Source organism: Alexandromys fortis, unplaced genomic scaffold, assembly GCF_014885135.2.
Source record: "Alexandromys fortis isolate MF-2015 unplaced genomic scaffold, M_Fortis_MF-2015_v1.1 scaffold_282, whole genome shotgun sequence".
Taxonomy (NCBI): Eukaryota; Metazoa; Chordata; class Mammalia; order Rodentia; family Cricetidae; genus Alexandromys; species Alexandromys fortis.
This window is the reverse complement of record NW_026068199.1, coordinates 818,540-828,192: the sequence shown is the minus strand read 5'-3', so window position 1 is coordinate 828,192 and position 9,653 is coordinate 818,540.

Sequence of the window (9,653 nt, the reverse complement as noted above, 5' to 3'; positions counted from 1 at the left end):
GCCAGGGGCCAGTCACCCAATCACACAGCCAGCCAGGGAGTAAAAGTGAAAGTAAGATTACAGAAGTAAGAAAAGAAAAAAGCCCAGAGGCAAAAGGTGGATGGGATAATTTAAGAAAAGCTGGCTAGAAACAAGTTAAGGTTGGGCATTCATAAGTAAGAATAAGGCTCTGTGTGTGATTTATTTGGGAGCTGGGTGGTGTCCCCCAAAGAGGCAAAGAGGCAAAAGAATAAAAGAACAAATAACAACACTAACACTTTCCCTCTGTTTCTCTCTCTCCCTATGTCTATCTATGTATCTACCTCCTATCATCTATCTATCTATCTATCTATCTATCTATCTATCTATCTATCTATCTATCTATCTATCTTTTTTAATACAGGCCTCACATAGCCTAACCTGGCCCCAAACTCACTTCACATTGGGAAGGTGACCTTGAACTTCTAACACTTTTGGTTTTCCTCACCAAGTACTAGGATTATGGGGGAGGGGGCACCTCTATGCCTGTTTTATGCTGTGCTGGGGATGGAAGTCCGGGTTTCACCCATGCTAGACAGTCACTCTCTACCCGCTGAGCCACACAACAGCCTCTGCCTTTTTTTAAAAATTAATACAGACATTAGAGATCCCTTTGAGAATCAGATAAAAGCTACAAACCTCCAATGCGTTGTGGCAATACACATACTCACAAATTCTGTATATAATTTCAGGAGCACCATGGACATCGTCACAGCTCTTCCAAGATTCTCTGGGTGTGCTGTTTTGAATCTCTGTTGTAAAATGTTCCCTCCAGAGGGGGCTCGCTTAGGCAACCTTTCCCTTGTGCAGATTAAGAGACCCAGTGGGTAGAGGGTGAGGCACTGGCTCTGGATGCCTTGGGGGAGACCGGGAAAAACAGCATGTGAAACACAGACCACCTGACTCCCCAGAGCTGGGACATTTCCACTTCACCCTGAATGAGGACATTCTAGAAGCGCTGATTATCATCCTTCCCCCGATGCGATGGGAAGGAGAGCCGAGCAGCCACTCTCTGTTCCTCTCCAGAAACACAAAGGCCCCAGCTGTGGCTGATGACAAACACCTGGGGAGAGGATGCAAGGGACCGGAGGCTTCGGGTGATGGGAGGATAGAGCTGACGCTTCAGGGTAGGGACTGCAGAGAACAGATCCACTCATTCCCAGACTCCATTCATTCGTTCACTGAGCCACCCATTTGGTATCCGGGGACAGAGACCTCCCATCTACTGGCTGTGGGAGTGGGGCCGAAGCGAGTCAGACCCACTCCTGTTTTGGTCAGCTCCGCGCTGACAGGCAAGATAGATTCCACACACCAACCACTAGGTGGGGTACCTGGGTGCTGGTGGAGGTAGCACAGGGCAAATTGGAAACATAGCAAGGATACAGACTTCAGCAATCAGGGAAGGCTTCCTGGAAGAATGAGGACTGAAGGTGAACTTTTTTATATTAAAAGATATATTTATTTATTCATAAGTTTTGGGGGGGTGCACGTGCCACAGCATGCCTGTGGAGGTCAGAGGACAATTTGTGAAAGTCAGTTCTCTGATTCCTCTGTGTGCATCCTTAGGGAATGAACCTAGGTTCTCAGGCTTGGCAGTAAGAACAGTCTCCTGCTAAGTATCACACTGGACCTTATTTTGTTCTTAAGACAAGGACTCATGTAGCCCAGGCTGGTCTTGAACTCATTTGTAGTCAAGAAGGACATTGAATTCTTGAATTCTCTTGATTGTCTCCAGACTGCTGGGATTTCAGGCAGTCAGGACCACACCTTGTTTGATGCAGCGTTGGTGAATGAACCCAGGGCTTCATCCATGCTAGACAAGCACCCGAATCAACTGAGCTCCACCTTCAGTCCTGTTATTTTGCTTGCTTGTTTTATTTTTTGAGACAGGGTTTCTCTGTGTAGCCCTGGGTGTCCTGGAACTCACTCTGTAGATTAGGCTGCCTTGAACTCACAGAAATCCACCCGCCTCTGCCACCCAAGTGCTAGGATTAAAGGCGTGCACCACCACTGCCCAGTGCAGTAAGTGCTCGTAACCTCTGAGAAATTTGGCCAACTCCTATTTGTTTTTGAGACACCTGGTCTATATGGTCCAGACTGACTTGAAATTTGCTATGCAACTAAAGCTAACTTTAAATTCCTCAGCCACATACATGACTCAACCCTCAAATTTTGGGGATTAAAGGTGCTTACCATCACAGCAAGGATAAGGGTGAATCTTTGTTTGTTTGTTTGTTTTTGAGACAGAGTTTCTCTGTGAAGCCATGATTGTCCCAGAACTAGTTCTGTAGACCAGATTGGCCTTGAACTCAGAGATTCACTTGCCTCTGCCTACCGAGTGTTGGGATTAAAGGCGTGTGCCACCATGTCTGGTTGAGGCTGAATCTTTTAAGAGTAGATGGAAGAGGCTAGAGAGAGAGAGAGTTCAGTGGATAAGAGCACTTTTGCTCGTCCTGAATTTGGTTCAAGATTTCCTCTAACTCTAACTCCAGGAGATGCAAGGCCATCTTCTGGCTTCTGCAGGAAACCACACTTAGTGGAAACAGCAAATACCCCTCCCCCATACACACCTCAATATAACTTTAAAAGAATGATTTTTAAAAAGTGATGGAAGGCCAAAGGAGAAGCCTTAGTGTGTTGAGGTACTGACTTATCCACCAATACTGACGATCTCAGTGTGCTCCTTGGAACCCACATAGTGGAGAACCCTGACTCCTGGAAGTTGTCCTCTGACCTCTACACTTGCAACACGACATGTGCACACAATGCACGCCATTAATTAATTAACCACTGTTTGAAAATCAAGCAACATCAAAAAGAGTGGACAGACGTCTGTGGGCTGAGCTGTGTAGGACAGCGACTGTATCATAAGGATGCAGCACAGGGCATCTCCTGCCTTGAGGCTGATGTTTCTGTCATGAAGACTCAGTTAAGGAGCCTGGCTTTTCTCCTGAGGATGCACAGGGAGCCATGGAGGAGTCTAAGAGGAAGAAGGACAGGGCTGCTATGATGCTGCACAGTCATCTAGTGGTGTGGTCTGAGGGTAGAGGCTATGGGAGAGCAGGGCAGGGAGAAGGGAACCGCGAGGGAAGGGTACCTACACAGGAGACCAGTAGGACCTACACGAGGCCTGACTGTTGGAACAGAAGGCTTCAAGTCTGTGCTAAAGCAAGAGTGGCTAAGCAGCGTGCGTGACCTCACAGTGTGATGCTTTATGGGACATATTCGTCATCTGTCAAAATAGCAGAAGGCCTATAGCTTCAAGCGACACATACCAATCATCCCGAAGCTTCTGCAGATCAGGGTCAAACAAAGATATATGGTGCTGTGACCAGGGTCTCTCAAACCTGAAACCATGGATTGGCTTGTTCTTATGTGGAACTTGGGCTGGGAGAGATGGCCAAACTCATGAAAGCTGTACAGAATTCACTGCCCTGTAGTCAGAAGAAGTTCTTTGTTCTCTTGCTGCCAATCAAAATTCTCTGTACCACGGCTCTCTCTATAGTAGGCTGTGTGTGTGTGTGTATGTGTGTGTGTGTGTGAGTGTGCATATGTGCATACAGATACACATGTACCACAGCATGCAAGTGGAGGTTAGGGGGTTAAAGAACACAATTTTGAGAGTCGATTCCCTCCTATTTTTCCCTATAAATGTATTAGTCTTTTTGTGAATGTGTCTGAATGTGGGTGTGCACATGGGGGTCAGAAGGTGGCTCTGAACCGTCTCTTTCCCTCTACTGTGGGTCCTGGGACTTGAACTCAGTTTGTCAGGCTTGTGCAGCAAAAGCATTTACAAACTGAGCCATTTCGCTGGTCCATCCACCTTGTGGTTAAGACAGGGTCTCCTTTGTTGTATATTCCAGCTGGTCTATGAACTTCTGAGTAATTCTTCTGTTTCACTGTGGGAGTGTTGGGATTACAGATGTGAGCCATGTGCCACATCCGACTTTTTATGTGGGTTCTGAGGGTTGAACCGAGGTCATCAGGATTTCATGGCAAATGTGTCTACCTGGTAACGCATCTCTCTAGCCCTGATGGTGCGCTTTTTAAAGGACACTGTAGGTACTGGGGATGTGGCTCAGTAGGGAGAGCGTTTGCATAGTGTGTGCACAAAATCATGAGTTCATTCCACAGCCAGCACTGTATAAATCAGGTATGGTAGTGCACGCCTGTAATCAATACTTGAGAGGTGGAGGCAGGAGAATCACAAGTTCAAGGTTATCCTTGCCTACAGAGAATGTTCAAGGGAAACCTAGGCCATGTGAAACCATTTATAAAAAAACAAACCCAAACAAACAAAACCAGCTTCCGAAAACACATAAATTAAAACAAACAAATAAATAAATATGTGCTCTTTTTGGTCCCCAGAACAGTAAGTGTCCTAATTATGTATCATTAACATATAGAAAACAACTAGCAATGTAAAAATTTATATCTGAAGGAAGGGAGAAAAAAGTGAATAAAACCATTATCTATCAGAGAAACAAACAAACCAAAAAAACAATAGATAATGCATCATGAGACACATCCAAAGGTAACCATTACTTAGAAATGCCAAGAAAAGTCAGAGAAGAAATGCCTTTTTTCCCTTTTGAGACAGGGTCTTACTATGTACCCTTGGCTGGCCTCACACAGATCCTTTCTGCTTCCTGAGCGCTGGGATGAAAGGTGAGTGATACCACACCAGGCCCCAAGAGAATACATAATTTAAAACACTTACAAAGTCAGAGAGTTGGCTCTGTATGTAAGAGCGCTCGCCACACATTCATGACCATCATAGTTCAAGTCCCAGCTCCTACTCCACAAGCTGGGTGTTTGCAAACTTCTATAACTTCAACTCCAAAATGGGCCGAAACTTGGAGGGGGCAGTCCTCTAAAGCTTGCTTGTTGGCTTCCAGAGTAAAGCCCCATGTCCTGGTACAGGGACAGACCCTGCCTCAAAGGAATAGTCCACACTTGTACTAGCGTATGCCGCATGAGTATGTGCTCATGCACACACACACACAGTCACACAAACTCTCTCACACACACACACTATGGAAACTGAGAGATGGTTTGGAGTGTTTGTTGCTCCTAGAGAGAATTCAGGTTTAATTCCCGGCACACACATGGTGACTCATAACCATCTGTACCTCCAATTCCAGGAGGTCAGACTCCCTCTTCTGACCTCTCCTGTACCAGGCACACATGTGGTGCAATACATAGATGCAAGCCAGAAATTCATATGTATAAAATAAAATATAGAACTCTAAAGCAACAACAACAACAACAGCAATAAAGCCCTATGAACAGCCCTTTCTCAGAAGGTACGGAATTTGGGACAATTGGCTGAACTGTTTTTCTTAAAATCCCTCATGTACTATTTGGTTCTTTTCTGTAAAAAGTAGTTACTAGGAATATTGATTTGTTTAGGAAATTTATTTTAATTTAAAATAAAAATAAAGTTGGCAACTATCTCCCAGTGGCTATTTTATGTGAGCATGTCTCAGCTGTGGATGATTTTTGTCTCTCAAGGGTCTTGGGACAGTTCTGAAGACTTTGGTTGTCACAGCTAGAGAGAGGGTACTGATGCTAGCTTTTTGTGGGTGCCAGCAAGGGCTACTGTTCAACCTCCCACAATGTAAAATCCACCCGGCAAACGAAGCAGTGCCTCATCTGGCTATCATTCACACCGAGGCCAGGAACTTTGGCTTTATTCATTATCTGATATCCAACTTTGATGTCAGCTGACATTTTACGCCCAAGCTATGAGATGCTTCTTTTTCTTACCTTCAGTTTTTACTTCTATAAAATGGGAGTTAAGCTAGATGCATACCTTTAATCCCAGCACTTGGGAGACCGAGCAAGGAAGGCTGAAAGTTTAAAGCCTATCTGGTCTACATAATAAGACCTTTTCTCAGTATACATATGGACTGGCTGTGTGGCTCACCAGGCAGCAGGTGCTCGCCGTCAGGCCTGATGATCTGAGTTCAATTGCTGGGATTTCCTGGTGGAGAGAACCAACGCCCATTGGCTGTCATCTGGTGTGCACATAAATCCCATGTCATGCATGTTCCTCTCACCACCCAAAATCGCACAGAAAATGAAATGTAATGAATCGAGCAATTAAAAATGAGGTATGCTGTTGCACACCCGAAATATCAAAGTTCAGGAGAGAGAGAGAGAGAGAGAGAGAGAGAGAGAGAGAGAGAGAGAGAGACAAGAGCTTCAAGGTCATCTTTGGCTGCAGAGTGAATTTAGAGTGAATTTCTGGCCAGTCTGGGACATATGAGAACTTGTCTTTTGAAAAATAAAACAAAACACACAAATAACTAGAAACTGTAGGGGTGGCTCAGCCAGGGAAAAGCTTGCAGCAAAAGCATGATGACCAGAGTTCAGATTCCTAGTACCTACGTAAACCTCCAAGTGCGGCAAAGTATGCCTATAATTTCAGTTCTAGAGGGGAGGAGACAGGAAGATGCCTGGGGTCGGCTGGCCAGCCAGTCTAACAGAACCCTCAAGCTCCAGGCCTGTGAGAGAGAGACCCCATCTCAAAAAATATGATGGGATCATAGGAGCAATTGAGGAAGGTATTTAACACTGACCTCTGTTCTACACACACACACACAGACACACACACACACACATGCACACACATGTAAAAATGAATGCATGCATATACATAACAAAAATAATAAAACAAAACAGAATGGGGCTAACCTCTGAATTGTTTCTCAAAAAGACTGAGCTGATGCCTGTAAGGTACTGAGTCTGCAAATTAAATGTTCAATTTATATTGGTTGTCATTTTTGTGTCTGTTATCTTCCTCTCCCTAGCAAAAGATGATGAAAAAATACACCCAGAACTGACAAGTGGATTCCAGGTCCCTTCCTTCCCTTAGGGGTTATTTTTATTTGCTTCTAAACCAGAGGCGTTAGGATGTCTTTCCAAACTCTAGTCCCTCTGGGGGCATGGTGGGGATGAAATGAACTGAGATAAAGCAATACCAAGGAAAGTTGGTGTCCTGATGCATACTTGTCAAAACTGAGACAGGAGGATTGTCTTGAGTTTGAGCCCAGTCTGAGCTATAGGATGAGTCCCAGGCCAGCCTGACTTACAAACTGAGACATTGTCTTAAAAAACTGAAGAGAAACAACAAAACAGAAACAGGAGAATGAAAAAGAAAGGAAAACTAGTGGAATTTTTTGAGAAACTGGGTACCCAGAGATACAAAATCAGGTAAATGATGGAGAGAGGAACATAGGTGTCCTCCCTGAGTCCCGAAGATGGAGAAATGCCCTGCCAAAGGTATGTTTAAATGTCAGCGAGATGGCTTGGCCCATCTAAGCATCTGCCATGCAAACCTGACCAGCTTAGTTTCACCTCCAGGACCCCTGTCGTATCAGGGGAGGGTCAACCTTGCGTGCTGTCCCCTGACCTTCACACACATGCCACGGCACACCTTCCTCACTCACACGCACACTACACACATGCATATTCACACACTAAAAAAAAGTTTCTGAAACTTACCCGTTGCTGGTCTCTCTCCACAGAGTCTTCTTCAACCCAGGTCTGCCTGCAACCCCTGGGTGATTTTGAATGAACGGCCTCACATCTCAGAGTCTTAACTTGCCCACTTTAGCAACGATTTTATAAGAATTTCATGAGATAAAGCAATCCATAAGCTGTCTAGCTCAAGACAAAGACAACCCCTGGCTAGTTCTTAAGATTTTTGTGGTTCACCCCCACCATGTAGCTCAGGCTGACCTCAAACTCCCTGTGTTGTAAAGGACAACCTTGAACTCCCTATCCTCCTGTCTCTACCTCCCTGGGACCCCAGATGTGACCACCACATTTGGCCCAATTTGCACCGTTCTTAAAAAAAATGTGTAAAATGACTTTTCAAGTTGTTCTCATTTTATCTGAAGATAACTTTGGTCCCTAGAATGGCTAAGTTTAGGACAGGAAATGTTTGGTTCAAGGTCACCCAGAAGCAAAGGGTCATCTCTGAAATTCAGACCAAGACCAAAGTTATAATCATCAATTTTCTGCCTCAAATTGGCCCAACCCATACTCACTGGTTAGTTCTAGAAGTGACAGCTATGTTCACAACTGTTGCCTAGCTCTCCAGCCCGGTCCTGGATACCTTTATTTCTCCTCTTTGCTCCTCAACCTGATTCTGGTCTCGATGGGAACCGAACGGCATCCTCCTTTTCCATCAGGGTTAAACTACGGTAGGAGCAGAGGGTACCAAGAAAAAGAAAATTGTTGGGAAAACTCAAAATGCTTGCTATGCTTGTAAATGAATTATGGTTCATTTAGAAGAAATCTTTGGCCCCGTTACTTGGGGAAAGAGGAAAAAAGGACCCTGAGAAGTTGAGCTTTCCCTTGATTTTTTAGGAGAAAGAGGGGAGAGCATTCCTGGGGTCTTTTTAAAAAGGCCCTCCCCTCATTTCCGGCCGCCGCTGCCAACCTTGGCTGGGCGCCTGGATCCTGTTGCTATGACAACAGGAAGAGGCGGTGGCGGCGGCAAGCCATGCTGAAGAGATGGAGGCTAGTGGGGGTGGGGGTGATGGCTTTGAAATGGGGGTGGGGGTAGGGATCAGGGGGATGGGGGTGCGGGTGGGAGAGGGCAGAGGTGCCCTCTATTTCGGCCTTCCTCAGTGCATCTGAGCTGGTCCCCTTTCCCATAATCAGTCTCTCTGTCTCTCAGTCTCTCTCTGTCTCGCTGTCTCTCTCTCGCGGTCTCTCTCTGTGTCTCTCCCTCACTCTCTTCCTTGCCCCCATCCCCAATTTCTTTCTCACCCCTTCCTCAATTTCTTTTCCTTCCCATCCTCTCAGTCTCTCTCTTCCCACCGTCTCTCCTCCCTCTTCTCTGGATGGACTATCTCTTATTCCTATTCCCTTGTTTCCCAGACCCCGACCCCCTCTTCTTCGCTTTCCCCCACACCCTTCCCCAGCCTCCCCCTACCCTTCTATTTCTCCCTCATCTCTTGCTGTTCTCTCTTTGCATCTCTTCCTGCTTCTGTCCCCTTCTCTCTCTGGATATTTCTCTCTGTGTGTGTCTCCTCAACTTCCTTCTGCTACCAGTCACTGCCTCCCCCAAATTCTTCCCTCCCCCACCTCTGTTCTCAGTCTCTGGGTCTCTCTCTTTCCGATTCTCCTTGTCTCTCTCTGTCTCCCTACCTCTCTGAATCTATCTCTCTTCTTCCTCAGCTTCCTCCTGCCACTCAGACCCCGCTCCCCAACCACTTCCCTTCCCCCCAATCCCTCTCCTCTCGGAGGCTCCCCCATCCTTCAGCAGCTCCCCTCCCCCTCCCTCCCTCCTCCCTCCTTCTCTCTTCCAGCTCCGCACTTTACCCAGCGACACGAGAACCAAATTGTCTCCTCACCTTTTTTTTAAAGCCCGACCCTCTCATCCTGACGGCCCAAGCGCCAAGCTACCCCCAGCTCCCCTCCCCCTCACTCTACACCCCCATTCTTCATACGCCTCCTCATCTCCATCCCCTCAACCAGGTCGGACGCCTGGGTCCCTTGCTGCTGGGGGAGGGGGAAGCAGCGCGAATTGGGAGCCCAGAGGTGTTTCTGGGGGTGTGCTGGCAGCAGGGGCTGGACGTCCCTCCCCAGTGCATCGGAGAGTTGATCTACCGTTAACT